This window comes from Narcine bancroftii, chromosome 3, assembly GCF_036971445.1.
Source record: "Narcine bancroftii isolate sNarBan1 chromosome 3, sNarBan1.hap1, whole genome shotgun sequence".
Lineage (NCBI taxonomy): Eukaryota > Metazoa > Chordata > Chondrichthyes > Torpediniformes > Narcinidae > Narcine > Narcine bancroftii.
In genome coordinates this window covers 2,517,465-2,534,732 of record NC_091471.1, presented here as the reverse complement: position 1 = coordinate 2,534,732, position 17,268 = coordinate 2,517,465, and the positions used below count along the sequence as shown (strand labels likewise).

At 40.6% G+C, this 17,268-nt stretch overlaps 1 protein-coding gene across 2 annotated transcripts in view; it reads left to right on the top strand.

The window, feature by feature from the left end:
* LOC138756931 (apolipoprotein L3-like) overlaps positions 1–17,268 on the top strand; it is a 50,044-nt gene that overhangs the window by 8,831 nt on the left and 23,945 nt on the right. The window contains exon 1 of one of the 2 annotated variants that reach the window (XM_069923383.1): positions 14,800–14,906. The exons of the other annotated variant lie outside the window; for it this stretch is intronic. The gene's annotated coding sequence lies outside the window, so the exon portion shown is untranslated. Of the gene's footprint in view, positions 1–14,799; positions 14,907–17,268 lie in introns of those variants that run through there. 2 annotated transcript variants of the gene reach the window in all.

Here is a 17,268-nt window from a genome sequence, read left to right as displayed (position 1 = left end):
GGGAGCTGGCTGATGGAGGACCTCAGTTTTCTTCAGGCTGACTTCCAGGCCAAACATTTTGGCAGTTTCCGCAAAGCAGGACGTCAAGCGCTGAAGAGCTGGCTCTGAATGGGCAACTAAAGCGGCATCGTCTGCAAAGAGTAGTTCACGGACAAGTTTCTCTTGTGTCTTGGTGTGAGCTTGCAGGCGCCTCAGATTAAACTGCAAGAAAAGGAGAATGTGGAAACAAATGGTAAAACTAAACAAAAATGGGAACAAGATTTAAATATAAAGATAAAAAAGAAAACATGGGAGAAATTATGTTCTGGAACGATGAGAAATACAATAAATACGAGGCTAAGTATGATACAATATAATTGGTTACACAGACTATACATTACACCGCAAAAGTTAAATAAATGGGACCCAACAGTATCTGATAGATGTTTTCGATGTAAAAAAGAAATGGGACATGCAATCTGGACATGTGAGAGAGTAGAAAAATTTTGGGATGATCTCAATCAGATATTAAATAAAATAACAGAAAACAATATACCAAAGAATCCAGAGATCTTTCTCCTAAGTAACATAAAAAACAAAGAATTTGGAATTGATTTGGAGGATGCACAAAAAAGATTTGTTAAGATAGCCCTAGCCGTAGCAAAAAAATGTATTATGTCAACCTGGAAATTGGAAGATAATTTGAAAATATAACAATGGTATATAGAAATGAATAAATGTATTCCATTAGAAAAAATAACATATAGTTTAAGAAATAATATTGAAATATTCGAACAAGTATGGGAGCCTTACATTAAATACAATAGCGAAAACCTACCGGGGACAAACATTACCTAAGTTGATGGAAGGAGAAGGAAAGAAAAGAATGGACTCAGTAGAATTTCTGGTGTATTTTTGTTGAATGACAACATTGTCTGACTGGCTTAATGCAACCTAGATTGTATACCTAAAATGGATGAGAGGGGGTGGTGGGGGAGTGGCTTGGGAGGAGTGGTGGGGGGGAGAAAAAGTCACTGTATATGTGTGAAAAAGAAAAAGTGTATATCATGGCTAATGTGATTTATGGTGTGAAAAATAAAAAATTTAAAAAATTAAAAAAAAAATATTTAAGAAGAGTTTGGACAGGTACGTGGATGGGAGGGGTGTGGAGGGCTATGGACTGGGTGCAGGTCAGTGGGACTTGGCAAAAAAAAATGGTTCAGCCCAGACTAGAAGGGCTGAAGGGGCCTGTTTCTGTGCTGTCGTGTTCTATGGCTCTATGAAAAGAGAAATTATTGGGTCAGTGCCTGAGATGTGAAATTCAATAAGATTAGTGTGGAATCACAGAAATCTACAGGATGGAAAATGGTGGGGGACGTCACATGATGTGGTACAGTCAGGACGCAAGAACCCAACCCTCCCGGGAATTAGTTTATTATCTTCCCTTTAAGCAAAGCACAAAATGCCAAGTGATGACAAAATAGTATTAGAAGGAGCTTTGCAGGGGGAGGGAAATCAAAATGAGAATGAAGAGAATAGACAGCAGCGAGACAGGGAGTTACAACAGAGGAAGGAATTAATAATAAAGAGATGGTCAATAGCAACAAAAGGAAAGGCAGATGAGCAGACGGGAGAAAGATCTGTTCAACAGAATTACAGCACAAACGACATTGATAACAGGCTAACGGGCACTATACATAACCATTTACGGAGCGGAAACAGGCCATGTCGGCCTTTCGAGTCCGCATCATTTCACTAGAACAACTCCACTAGCTCAAATCTCCCGCTTACTGCCAATAACCCTCCAATCCCCTCACCTCCATGTACACATCCAACCTTCTGTTAATGACAGAAGGGACCCTGTCCCAACTATCTCATTCGGAAGATCATTCCATTCTGCCACCACTCGCTGAGTGAAAAAGCCACCTCTAATATTTCTCCTAAACTGTTGTCCCCTTACCCTTAACTCATGGCCTCTTCTTCCAACCTCCCCTGCCCTCAGGGGAATGAGTCTGTTTATGTCTAGTCTATCTATTCCTTTCATAATTTTAAATACTTCTATCAAATCCCCTCTCAGTCATCTACATTCCATTGAATAAAGTCCCAGTCTCCTTAATCTCTCCCTGTAATCCAGATGCTGTAAGCCAGGCAACATCCTTGTAAACCTTCTCTGCACCTCTCCACCTTATCTATATCCTTCCTATAATTTGTAGCCAGAACTAAGCCCAGTACTCCAAACCTGGCCTCACCAATGCCTTAAACAGCTGCAGCATCACCTCCCAGCTCCTATGCTCTACACTATGGTTTATGAAGGCCGCCATACCATATGCCTTCTTAACCACCCTGTCTACATGGGAATCCACCTTCAGTGAACTCTGTACTATAACCCCCCCAGGTCCCTTTGCTCCTCTGCGGGCCTCAATGCCCTCCTCTTAACTGTATATGTCCTATTCTGGTTATTGTTACCAAAATGCAACACCTCACACTTGTCTACATTGAATTCCATCTGCCATCTTTCAGCCCACTCTTCCAAACAAACCAAATCCTTCTGTAATCCAAGAAAATCTACCTCACTATTCACCACTCCCCCTATTTTCATATCATCCGCATATTTGCTTACCCAGTTAACAACACCCTCCTCTAAATCATTGATATAAATGATAAACAAAACTTAAATGCACTTAGCATTAGAAACAAAGTAGATGACCTTGTTGCTCAGATTCAACTAAAAAGGTATGAAATTGTGGCCATTAATGAAACATGCCTCAAAGAGGCGCGTAATTAGGAGCTCAATATCCAATTATACACAGTTTATAGGAAAGATAGACAGGAGGGTAGAGGTGGAGGGAGGGGCTCTGATGGTAAGTAATGACATTAAATCAATAGAAAGAAGGGACAGAGGATCGAAGGCGGTAGAATCATTATGGGTTGAATTAAGAAATGTCAAGGGTAAAAAGATCATATTAGCAGTTAGATACAGGCCCCCAAACACCAGCCGGGAAGTGGACTATGAGATCAAGATAGAAATACAAAGGGCATATCATAAAGATAATATCAAAACAATTATGGAAGATTTTAATATGGAAAGGGATTGGGAAGGACAGGAAATTACTGGATCACAGGAGAGCGAGTTTGTAGAAAATCTAGGATTTTTTGAACAGCTAAGTTAGGTGGCGGAGCAGGAAGTGTTGAAGAAACTGTAAAGTTGTAGAAGGATAATAGACAGATTGGGAGACTTGGCAAAAATATGTCAGATTAAGTACAATTTTGAGAAGCTTTCAGTTCTACTTTTTGGCAGTGGAAATAAACAGGCAGAGAACTTTCTGGATGGGGAGAAAATGGAATCCTCGGAGGTGCAAAAGAACCTGGGTGTCCTCATGCAGAGAAATTTAAACGTTAATAACCAGGTGGGATTGGTAGTGAAGAAGGCAAATGCTATGTTGGCCTTCATTTCAAGAGGAATAGAGTATAAGAGTAGAGAGGGGTTAATGAGACTCTATGAGGCACTGGTGAGACCCCATTTGGAGAACTGTGTACAATTTTGGGCCCCCTATCTTAGAAAGGATGTGATTTGTTGGAGAGGGTGCAGAGAAGATTTACCAGGATGATTCTTAGAATGCAGGGGCTGCCGTATGGGGAGTGTTTGGCAGCTCTTGGGTTGTATTCATTAGAGTTTAGGAAAATGAGAGGGGATTTCATGGAGACATTTTGAATATTGAAAGGTTTTGACTGAGTGAATGTGGATAAGATGTTTCCCTTGATGGGTGAATCGAGGATAAGGGGTCATAGTCTTAAAATTAGAAGTTATCCAATTAAAACAGAGAGAAGGAAGAACTTCTTTAGTCAGAGGGTCGTGGATCTGTGGAACTCACTGCCGCACAAAGCAGTGGAGGCCAGATCACTGGGAGAGTTTAAACAGGAAATGGATAAGTATCTCATTCGTAAGGGTATCAAGGGATATTGGGAAAAGGCTGGAAATTGGCACTATGTGTGAGCATAGTTCAGCTTGTTGTAGAGTCACGGAACAGATTCGATGGGCCTAATGGCCTGCTTCTGTTCCTTTATCTTGTGATCTTGTACAAGAACACATAAATATGTTGCAAAAAGAAACAAACCTTTACCTGAAGTCCAACGACTGGAGTAAGAAGATTGTGACGAGAGGCCTCCTATTCAAATGAAACCTGGGACTGGTGTGTGAACAGCCTTCTGTGCAGCCGCATTTCTGCCACTGGATTGAGGAGATGGCATCCAACAAGAAGATCCATCACCCATGCGCAGAAAATCGCGTGTGCGCGAATCAGAAGAGGCTCAAGTGGCAGCTGAAGGAGCCACAGGCTTCTCTGCTGGCAGCAAATACAGCTCCCTCCAGCAAAAAAATTGGAGAGGAAAGTGACAGTGAAGAGGATGAAAAGGATGAAGAGAATGAAGAGGAGCAAGACATAATACAAGGATCATGCTGGAAAGTGTTAGCTCTACCACAGAGGATAAAATTTGAGCAATTTATTGGAGTAGACGTGGGGTGAGGTGAAGGTGGAACAGGTAGATGTTGTGAAATACCTCTGTAGAGATGAATAATGCAGGGAAATACATGTTTTAATGTTAATGGGCTAAACAGGAAATTGAAGAGAAAGTATTGACGCATATCAATAAAAAGGAATGGATTTGGCCTTCCTACAAGAAACCCTCTTCATTGAAAAAGAACATCAAAAGTTAAAAAGAGATTGGGTGGGACAGGTTTTTGCCTCTTTGTTTAATTCTAAAGCAAAAGAAGTAGCAATTTTGATACATGAAAATATTCCAGTTAGAGTACAAAATGTAGTAACAGATGCTGCAGGTAGGGTACACTATAGTGCATTGTTAAATCTACATGGAATCCTGGACCATATGTGCACCAAATATTGATGATGAGAGATTTATTCAAGAAACATTTCTTAACCTAGCAAATGCATATGAAAATATTTTAGTAGGAGGAGATTTTAATTTTTGACTAGATCCAGTTTTCAATAGATCAACAAGACCAGGAATGAGGACAAAAGTGGCAAAAGTCACTTTGGTGCTAATGAGAGAGCTAAACTTAGAGGGTGCTTGGAGACAAATTCATCCAAGGGAAAGAGATTATTCTTTTTCTTCAAATAGACATGATTCCTATTCTAGGATAGATTAAAATTTTAGTGTCAACTCAATTGCAAGGTAGGATAATAGAAGCTGAATGTAGAGTAAGAATTTTATCAGATCACTCTCCTTCAATAATGGCATTCATGGTGCCAGATAAAGAAAAATTGGTCTATAGATGGCGTTTCAATTCGTCGTCGCTGAAAAGTTGTTTTATTAGAAGACAGATTCAATTATTTTGTGAGACCAACTGTAATTCAACTACTAATAAATTTATTATATGAGATGCTTTGATATTTAAAAAGACAAATTATAAGTTATACTTTCACGATTAAAAAAAGAAAATGCAAGAGAGGTGGAAAAATTGGAAAAAGAAATAACCAATTTGGGAAAAAGTCCTCGAAAAGAGGAATTCTGATGAAAAACATTGACAACTTGTTCACAAAAAAACTTGAACATAATACATTACAAACATATAAAATGGAAAAAGTGCTAACAAGAACTAAACAGAAGTATCATGAATTGGGGGAAAGAGCTCAAAGTCCTTTCTTGGCAGTTGAAAGCAGAACAGGTCTCAAGAATGATTAATGCAATAAAAACAGATAAGAATGTGACTAGTTATAAACATCATGAAATTAATGAGGCCTTTAGACCATTTTATTCTAAGCTAAACCAATCAGAATCTCAAGAAGATATTAATAAAATAGACAAATTCTTATCACAAATGAAACCTCCAAGGTTAGATTTGGAATGACAAGTCGAATTAAATTCTTCTTTTACCCAAAAGAGGTCAGGGAAGCATTGAGTTTGTGGCAAAGTTATAAATCTCCTGGAGAAGATGGTTTCCCTTCAGACTTTTTTTAAGAATTCAAAGTTTTGTTGATTCCTTTATTTATGGAAGTGTTAGATCAGGGATCTGCAGCACCCAGTCTCCTGGAAGCCACTTTCAATGGTACACATGACATGGTGAAATGGCGTCATCAGAGGTTTCTCTCTGACTCCAGCATCCCTTCCAGCACGCACCCTGGGCAGCGATTATGATGTCAAAATGTACCAGGTGACTGAGCCCATGCTCCCCTTAAAGGGGCATGCTGAATTTGAATGACAACAGTCTCAGATGGTGGGGAATTTGTGGAGGATCTCGTTGAACTCGTCCCTGGCGGCGGCTACTGTGGCGATTTTGGGCATGTGGGCTTCTGCTGTGTCCAGTTGGAAGATGTGGAACATTCAGACATTGACCAGCCTTTTGCCCTTCATGTCAACCAGTAGGCTGTGAACTCTGAGGAAGTCGGCCTCTACCAGCACAGTGCCCACGGAAGCTAAGATGAACCTCCGGTCGAACTTCTCCTTCCCGATCTGGATCTGTGCCCTGCGGGTGCTGTAGGTCCTGATGGTGGAGCTGTCGGCCCCCCACAGGGTTGGACCATGAGATTGAGTGTGAGTCTCTACTGCTGTGGTTTGCGACTGAATTGAATGGAGCAAGATGGGGAGATCATCCTGCCAGCAGGAGTCTGGAAGGCCTTTCTGCTTCCAGCCTTCCAGACCGTGGCATTCTCCTTTTCAACCTGGGGTTGCAGGTAGTAGTCCTGCTGGATGTGATGTCCCTCGGCAGCAGGTACTGACGTAGCTCGTCCCTCATAAAGGATGAGTCCCGGTCGCTATGAATGTAGGTGGGAGACCTGAATGGGGCGAAATGGAATCAAGGGCCTTGATGACATGGAATGGAGAACGGGAAGCGGGAGCACTCATCAACAATAGAGAGGAAGAAAGTGTTCCCGTTTGTGGAGGGGAAAAGTCCCTTCAAATCGACACTAAGCTGTTCGAAGGCCCTGGATGATTTGATCAGGTGCACCTTTGCAGGATGGTAGAAGTGTGGCTTGCATTCCACGTAGACCTGGCAAGACCTGGTCATTTCCGTGACGCCTTCCATGAAGTAGGGCAGATTGCGGGCCTTGACAAAATGAGCCATGCGGGTAACACCTGGATGGCAGAGCTCATTATGTAGGGACTGCAGTTGGCCGGTGTGTGAAGAGGCACAGCTTCCTCTGGTTAACAATTTGTTTGTTCTTTTTTCCCATTTTTCATAGCTTTTACGATATCATTTTTAGATACTGGGAACTTTTTGCTTAATTTCTGTCTCGTCGCCTCTGCAGACACGATGGCATTTTCTGCACTGTTATTTTCTCCCTTACAATTCTAATTCGTCTCTTAGCAATTTGTGGTTTTGTATTATCCAATTGGTCCCAATTCTCTCTACCTTACCTGTTCGGCCCGTTCAGACCCCTATTTACCTATGGTGGTATCCACAGGATGCCTTGTCCGTTCAGACCCTATTTACCTCGGGGGGTATCCGCGAGGACTTATCAATCACGTGGAATTTTCTCAATTAATCTCTATTCCTTATTTCTACTCACCCCACTGTGCTGTTTTCTTGGTCAATTCTCCGAGCTTCCTTCAAAGTCCATTTGTCAGCTAGTTCTTTTGGATCAGAGAGACCCTTTGACTGTTGTTGGGCATTTCTATTACCCTAGAGACCTCCTGTTCTCAACAGATTTAGGTCTGAATTTAAAGTGAAAACCGCTTACCCTTTTTGCAGGTGGCCACCCACCCTTTATCTGCTGGTTCCGAGAAGATCCCCAAGGGGCTGGGAAGCGCTCTTGAATAGCCGCCTCTTTTCTGATGTCTCTTTCTGACCCTGCCCACTGCGCCAAATTCTGTCGTGGTTTTTCGATGTTCAAAAATGAGTCAGGCAACATGGAGAATTCTTCAGAAAAGTTAAACCTTTATTTGCAAGTAAAGGCTGAGGCCGTCAGAGAACAAATCTCTGATCAAAACCCACTGGACACAGCATGCACCTTCTTTTTATGTTAAATTCTGACCTTGCTTGTTCAATCAATCATGTCCCTTATCTTAGCAGCATACCATTCCTTGGTTTGCCACCATTATTTCTCATTCCTTTATCTAATTGGGCTTCAGACCACCTCCTCCATGTGATTCCACCATCATTAACTTTTACCCATCCTCCCGATCCTGTACCCTTGCCCTGTGATTCATCATGTCTCACCACCCTTATCTTTTAACCTGGCTTTGATTAAAATTGTTCAACGGTAAAAGTGAATAACTGAATTAACTGTATAATAATTGAATTAATTGAATAATGAATATAGAGTAAATAAAAGTAATTGTTTTCATATAAATTGATATATTTGACAGACCCAGTAACTTTGTTACAGAAATGGCACTCAAGATTGGAAGATTATGGAAAAGTTTTGGGTTACAAAATAAATTGGCCAATATCAATGCTGGTCAAACAGGTTTTGTTAACAAGAGATTAATTTCCGACAATGTAGCGAGATTGTTAAGTATTATTCATTTAGCACAAACAAAAGGAGATTTAAGTGTGGCTATAGCTCTAGATAGATTGGAATGGGACTTTCTCTTTAAGGTACTGGAGAAATTTGGATTTGGACAATCTTTTATCAACTGGATTACAATATTGTATACAATCTAGGACAGGGGTCTGCAACCCATGGCTCCAGAGCTACAAGTGGCTCTTTCATCTCCCTGTGGCTTTGAAAAAATAATGTAGAGTAAATTGCTATTTTATTTAAATTATTTTGTTATTTAGTTAGTTTTATCAATGTAATAATTATTATTTTGGAGATCAAGGTGATCTTGTCACATTAAAATAAAACGTAGTAATATTTTGTCAATCAAAATTTGCGTCACAGCACTGTAGTGGTTGATACCACTGTATGCGTCACCTGTCGCTGCCCGGCAAGTGACTCGTTTTGAACTTTCAATCCCCGGTAAGATAACCATGGAGAAATCCAAAAAAAATGAAAGTTTCTGATGAAAACAGAACATTTAATACTTCATGGACAGATTCATTTGCTTTCACCACTGACAAAGCTGGTTTACCTGTATGATTAACATGTGGCGAGAAATTAGCAAACAACCAAAAATCAAATGATTTCCAGAATAAACCCACAGCTTTAGCTGAAAAATACCCATCTGGAGATGAAAGAAAAAGAGCAGTTTTGGAACTTCTGCGGAAAGCTGATCTGAGTAAAAATACTTTAAAGAAGTCCTTCTGCTCATTTTGTGGCAGCTTGGGAGATCGCCAGGCACGGGAAGGCGTTCACAGACGGGGAATATATAAAAGAATCGTTTTTCAAGATATCAGAACATCTATTCTCGGACTTCAAAAACAAGAGTGAAATTATTCAGAAAATCAGAGATTTGCCGCTCTCTGCAAAACGGTCAAGGACAGGACCATAAAAATGGTAGCAAATAGCACCAGTCAACTAATTAGGGACATTAATTTGGCTCCAGTGTACTCAATCGCCTGTGCAAATCAAAAGATGTAAGCGATATTCAGCAAATAGCGGTATTATGCAGATATGTGAACTCCGCTGGGCCACTGGAAGAAATCATTGAGTTGATACCACTTAAAGGCCAAACACGGGGGGTGGACATCTGTGAGGCTGCATTAGATTGTTTATAGACCAAAGAAATAAACACCACCTACTTGGTGTCAGTGGCTACTAATGGGGCACCGAGTATGACAGGAGCACAGAAGGGGTTTGTGACTTTCCTGCAGTAGTCGCTAGAAAGAAAACTGCTGATGTTTCACTGGATTCTGCATCAAGAGGCATTGTGCGCTCAAACGTTTCCTCTGGAATGCCCAGAAGTGATGAATCTTGTCATACAGACAGTGAACAAAATAATGGCAAAGGGATTAAACCACCGACAGTTTCGTTCATTCTTGGAAGAAGTTGAAAGCACCTATTCTGATCTCCTGCTGCACAACAAAGTCCGGTGACTGTCCATAGGGGAGATGCTGAAGCAGTTTGCTGCGTGACTGGAGCTTGTAAAAACTTTCCTGGAAAGCAAAGGGCTCACCTTTCCAGAGCTCAAACAGCCAGATGGGCTGGAAAAAGTTGCACTTCATGGTGGATGTGACAGTGCACCTTAACATGCTGAACAAAAGTCTTCAGGGGAAAGGAGGATCAGCCCTGCAGATGCTGGAGGAGGTTTTGGTGTTTGAGCGCAAGACGACAGTGTTTGCTAGAGATGTACAGAGAGGTACGTTGTCTCACTTCCCCTCTTTGAGAGGGTTCAAAGCAGCACACAATCAGATCAATGACAAGCATTTACAGCCTGCAATCATTCCAATGCAAACTGCGTTTGGGGAAAGGTTCTACGAAATCAGAGAGGAAAAAAACACTTCGTCCTTCCCTGTCACTCTCTAAACATCGATTTAGCCCTGTTGAATATGTCTGCATTTACAGTTGTAAGTCAACCCAATCTTGAGATCGAACTGGCCGATAGAGCTGACAAAGACTTGTGGGTGTCTAAGTTCAGAAGCTTGACAGCTGATCTTGAAGATGTTGCTTGTCAGAAGGTCATTCTTGCTCAGAAATTGAAAACCTCCCCAAACCAGACAAACTTGTGTTGGAAACAAGGAATTCAATTCCCAGCACTTGTATGAACATGAAAAAATATGTATTCGGAGTCCTGTCGATCTTTGGAATCACATACCTATACGAGCAGGTATTCTCCAGCATAAACTACATAAAAAGCAAACATCGCTCGCGCCTCACGGATGACAGCGTGCAATCCTGTGTGAAGAGCAAAGTGACGTCTTACAGCCCTGATATTGATCAGCTGGGCAGTGAGGTTCAGGAGCAGAAGTCACATTAACCAGGGGAAAGAAATCATTTAATGAGTTATGATTTTGCAAATATATACTTTTATATTGGACCCTGAACTGAGGTAGTTGTGTTTTATATTTAGGTTGGCGGTTGACTGCTGTAGCTACGTGACTGAGGAAATCAACGGATGACGGAAACCTTCAGAATAAAATACAAATATCTGGCATTTTTTTGTTTGCTCTTTTTAATTAAAGCAAATATTTCTTTACAAATACATTCCACAAATAAGGGATGGACTCAAACAGGCCCGCATTGTGCATTCTACTTGAAACTTATACATTTCTTTTAAGAGTTCAAAAGAATTTGTTGTTTTGCTTTGTTACAAACAAAAATAAAATATCAGTCATTTTCCATTTGTAGTTCCTTTATTTCATAAATGTAACAAATGATATACCGAGCATAAGTGTAATGAAACTAGATCTGCGGCATTTTCTTCATTTTAGGGATCAAACAGGTTTTGTGGCTCCAGATGGGTTTTATTTGGTGGGAAACAGGCCCAAATGGCTCTTTTATGCTGAAGGTTAGGGTTAACCCCTGGTCTATGTTAGGTCTGCTTTGTTCATGAATGAGTGAGACAAACACCAGGCTGAGTCGAAATCAGGGTTCTTTGTTCTTTATTACCGGATTGTAACACTTGCGACTAACCATGTTAATCGGAGAATGCATTCTGCCGTTATCAGCAAAATGGTGATTTTTTATACCCTTGGATATGTGCTTAGAACATCATCATATCATTACTTGTCCAATGACTAAAACTGTTGCTATCCTTTCCCTGCTAGCTTCCTGCCTCTCAATCCATCAATGTCTCTCTTATCTTGTAAGTACAAGGATGCATTCACATCTTGTTACAGCCCTGCACATTCCCATCTCATGATGTTTTACCTAACAGGAGTACAAGGACACCTCCCCTTCTTGTTACAGCCCTGTACAGGGTAACTCCTTACACATTCCCATCTCATGATGTTTTACCTTACATCTACGATGTTCTTTGTAGTAGCAATTGAACCTCTTGCAGAGATAATTAGATGAAATGTATCTATGAAAGGATTCAGAATTGGTCATGAAGAACATAAAATCAGTCTATTTGCAGATGATGTATTGATTTAGTTCACTGAACCTGAGTCTTTCTGGTCACTGGTTAGAAGAATATTAGCAAGTTTTGGTTTATAAAATAAATTAGGATAAAAGTGAAGTTATGCCATTTACAAAAAGTGACTATGTATCATGTCTACGAAACACTCAGTTTAAATGGCTGAAAAGTGGGATCAAATATTTGGGGATCAGAACAGATGATAATTTGAAGAGTTTATATAAATTGAATTATTTACCTTTGCTTCATAAAGTCAAAGAAGATTTGAAAAATTGGATGATGTTATTTATTATTTTAATAGGGAGAGTTAACTGTATAAAGATGAACATTTTTCCAAGAATTCAATATCTCTTCCAGACATTACCCATCTCAATACCTCAGAATTTTTTAAGGAACTCAATAAATGGGCTTGGAAATTTTTATGGAAAGGTAACATGTCTAGAGTATCAATGTGGAAATATGAACAGAGGGGATTACAACTTCCAAATTTATGCAATTCTTATAGAGCAGCTCAAATGTGATTTAGAAGGAGACACCATACCAGCATGGGTTAATATAGAACTGGGGAAGGTTGTAGAACAATTAGCTGCAGCCTTTATCAGGATTGGTGACTGGACTCAAAGAGACACCTCTAGTGAAGCATTTAATAGCCATCTGGGGTAAGATAGATGGGGAAATTAGAACCACCCCTTTGTCTCAGAACAGTCTGATGCCTTTTTCATGAGATAACCAATTCTTAAAATTGTGGTCTGATAAAGGAGTTGGACTTATTGAAGACTGTTATGAACAAGGACAATTAATGTCCTTTACTCAAATGAGGGACAAGTACAGAATAACTAGAAAAATGTCTTTTTTTACTATTCTCAAATAAAAAAGATTTTTAATAGATAAATTAGGATCAGAGAGATTGTTCCTTGTTCCTCCCCCCCCCCCCCCCACCAATAGAGTGAAGTGGAAACACTTATTAGATGAGGGACAGTACGGAGAGTACGGAGATTTACTTCTGCGATGTACCTTCTACTACAAAGAGCAACTTGTAAACCTGGACTTTATAAATCTAAACAGAAATGGGAACTGCATTTGGGTCTTACAATAGATGAACAAACATGGATGGATTTGTGCAGAGACTGAAGGTCCCATACAATCAATATAACATATAGACAGGTCCAGTATAAGTTGTATAAAATAAAATTAGATTTATCAAATAAGTGTTTTAGGTTTGGTATAAAAGGTTTTTTTTTACATTCTACATGGACGTGTCCAAAAGTGAAACTTTTTGGGGTGAGAGTAGGGGAATTATTTGAACAAATTACAGGTATTTCATACCCACAAAATCCTGATCTATTTTTATTAGGGAACATGGTGTGGATTCCAGTTCGTTCGGTGGACTCTACGAAATGACGTTACCCAAACTTTGTCTGGTCAGACTATTTTATTCTGCAGAATTGTGAGTTATCTGCACAGAGCCACACAGAGATGCTCTCTCTATGAAATCTGGCAGAGAAAACCGACCATGTGTTTCAAAGCTTTTCCTTCGTCTTGCTCACACATGGGCAGAGTTACATTTGGCCCAATAAAAAGTTCAGACAATACATTCTTACCCTAGATCATTACTACTCAGTACAAATTCCATTGCTACACAAGATTGACAACCTCTCATCAAACCTGCTTGATGATTGGTTCAAAATAAATTCCTATGGTCGGTCATCATGCTAATTGGTCTTTTGAATTGCCATGCCTGCCTTACTAGAATGCTGCAAAACCTAGCTACATTCTCACTAGCTGTTAACCCTTTCCTTTCTTATTCCTCCCCTTTTGTGATTTCATCACTACTCCCTAAGCAGTTGTGGTGGTTTAGAAGCAGCATATCCCAACAAAGGGGACATTGCACACTCGTCCCTAACCCACCATCGGCCACTTCCTCACTGCCTATTTCCACATACTCATCTATATTCCCCAGCCTCCAACATTCAGCTTCTCAAAGCTCCAATTCTATCTGAGCCTGTATCTCCTTCTCCTCCCACTGTTCAGTCTCAACCCTCACTGATTCCATCCTTTGCAGCATCATACGGGCGGCTGGGCTTAACCAAGTCAAAAAAAAATTCTTAATCAATGCTAGCAAGCAGCATCTGGTCAAGAGAAGAATTACTAATACGACGACTACAACCACCATGAACCCCAAAGTCCAAAGTTCACATGTAACCAGTTAAAGAAACGATGGGCATAACCAGCATTCTCCTTTAATTCTTGCCGAAGATTCCTAAGTTTATTCATAGCCCGAGTAAAGGAACCATCTTGAGCTGTGTTGTTTGGAATAAAGGTACAACATTGCTTGCCAAACATAACGCAGACACCTCCTTCTTTAGCCATTAACCAGTCCAAAGCCTGTCAATTCTGCCATGTCATTTTGCTGGTCGCATCAACTTGTTCTCCCAGGGCACTCAATGCTGCATTATTGGAATAATTGATAAATCTCTGTTGGTTATAATAAATATAATTAATCCATTTTGCATTCTTCACAATTCCAATTATTGGTAGTAAGGCTTCCCATCCTGTTAAAGAACAAATCCTGCAACATATAATCTAATTAATATCCTTTCAGTACATTTCTTCTGTCTTCTCTTCTTCTCCCTTATCACCCTCCCCCCCCCCACTTTTGAATTGAACCATGGTCTCCCATGGAATCTAAACAGAGAACTTGTCGTGTATTTCTTATCTGCACTGCCTGCACTCCAAAGCCATCCGCTGATGTTGATACTGTCAAGATAATGAATATGTATGAGATGTACCGGAAGTCACGTGGTATGAGAGAGATAAGAACACAAGCAGGAGAACAAAGGAAACCGGAGAATAAAAAGACACTAAGAAGTTTACCTGATAAATTGTGTTTAATGTTTTATTAACTTCACATTTCGGGCCACAAATGTGACATTGGCGACGAGGATGAAAGAAGCTTGAAGAAAATTAAAGTCTAAACAAGATTACAGAGGATTACAGAGAACTTCAAGGTGATAAGAATTTTCTCTTTGACTCAGTACTTTTGGGGCTGCAATATTTCCTCATGGCTGGTGCAAACGGTGACTTTCTAACACATAGTGGAATTGCTCATTTTGACCCAACGGGTGATGCAAGTACTGTCAGTGTGAAGTGGAAGGCATGGCTGGAAGAATTTGAATCCTACGCCAACAGTCGTGGCCTATTTCTAGATACCGGTACAGTTGAACAAAAAGAGCAGAGAAGGGCGTTACTTCTTTTCACTGCAGGACCCTCAGTTCGGGAAACATTTAAGACACTTTTGAATACTGGAAGAAAAGATGAGTACCAGAAAGCGGTAGATGCATTAAATGCACACTATGTAGTGACACCAAATGCTACATTTCAACGCCATTTGTTTCGGAGAATGAGACAAGAAGATGGCCAGACAATTGCTCAGTACGTGATGAGACTACGCCAGCTAGCTGTTGGATGCAATTACATGCCAGCTGATTTGGACAACCAATTATTGGATCAAGTCGTACAGCACTGCAGATCAGATAAACTCAGAAGACGTCTACTGGAAAGAGGGAGTGAGTTGGAACTCACCAATGCTTTAGCTATTGGTGCTGCATTAGAGGCTGTTGAAGGGCAATTTCATACCATGACCCTGAAAGACAACTCAAGCCAGCAAATTAAGAGGCTCTCACATCGCCATAATCAGCCAAGATATACGTCGACACAGGACGTGGAGTGTTATCGATGTGGAAACCGAGGTCACTTTGGAAAAGACCCATATTGCCCAGCCAAAGGCAAAGTTTGCAGAAAGTGTGGAGGTAAGGACCACTTTGCAAAGAAGTACAAAAGCAAGTCCAATGCAGACCAGAAGAGGAAAAGTACAACTTCCAAAGGCAAAGCCTGGGGGGAAAGGAAAGTATCCTGGAAAGAAAGAGACCATTCGCCAGATAGACGGTGACGATGATGATACCCAGGAGGAACAGAGTTGTTACCAATTTACGTTGAATGAAGTACGTCATGAGAAGGTCCCAGTGATCATTGGTGGAGTGACAGTGCAGGTCATTGTAGACTCAGGCAGTGACAGTAATGTGATTGATCGACATTTATGGGAGAAGTTGAAAAGGAAAAAGATCATCTGTACCTCAAATAAGTGTTCCAAGAAACTGTGTCCATACACAGCAACCAAGCCATTGCAGACCATTGGATGTTTTACTGCAACTGTTGAAGCTGGAGATAAGTGCACCGAAGCAGAGTTTATGGTCATAGAAGAGAGGGGAGAACCATTGTTGAGTAGAAGCACAGCGCAAGACCTGGCAATACTTCATAATGGAGCTTGTGTCAATTCAATTCAGTCATACGAGGATATGAAGCAAGAATTCCCCGCAGTCTTCCAAGGAGTAGGAAAGCTGAAAGGTCGACAATTGAAGCTAGCGGTAGACGAAACGGTCAAACCCAAGGCACAACCAATGCGCCGAACTCCGTTTGGACTTCGTGGGAAAGTCGAAGCCAAAATTAAAGAATTGATCGAACAAGACATTATTGAACCAGTGGAACATTCGACACAATGGGTCAGTCCCGTAGTGATTGTGCCCAAACCAAAGGGTGACATAAGACAGATTGGGTCTTTATTCTTTGGAGCGTAGAAGGTTGAGAGGGGATTTGATAGAAGTATTTAAGATTATGAAAGGGATAGACAGAGTGGATGTGGATAGACTATTTCCGTTAAGAGGAGGAAAGATTAAAACAAGAGGACATGAGTTAAGAATTAAGGGGCAGAGGTTTAGAGGTAACATGAGGGGGAACTTCTTTACTCAGAGAGTGGTAGCTGTGTGGAATGATCTTCCGGGAGAAATAGTGGCGGCGGAGTCAATTGTATTATTTAAGAAAAGGTTGGACAGGTATATGGATGAGAGGAAGATGGAGGGTTATGGGCATTGTGCAGGGAGGTGGGATTAGAAAGGGGTGTTTGGTTCGGTGCGGACTAGAAGGGCCTAATGGCCTGTTTCCGTGCTGTAATTGTTATTATTATTATTATTATTATTATTATTATTATTATTACTATGTGTTGACATGAGAATGGCCAATGAAGCTATAATTAGAGAACGACACCCTATACCAACAGTGGAGGAAATACTTCAAGAACTAACTACCAGCAAGGTATTCTCAAAAATTGATCTGAAATGGGGCTATCATCTATTAGAGCTGGATCCAGGTTCCCGAGATGTAACAACATTTGTGACTCACTGTGGATTGTATCATTACAAGAGACTATCATTTGGAATTAATGCAGCTCCGGAGATCTACCAGTATGAAATCCATCGAGTGATTCAAGGCATTCCTGGAGTTGCCAACATTTCTGACGACATCATAGTCCATGCA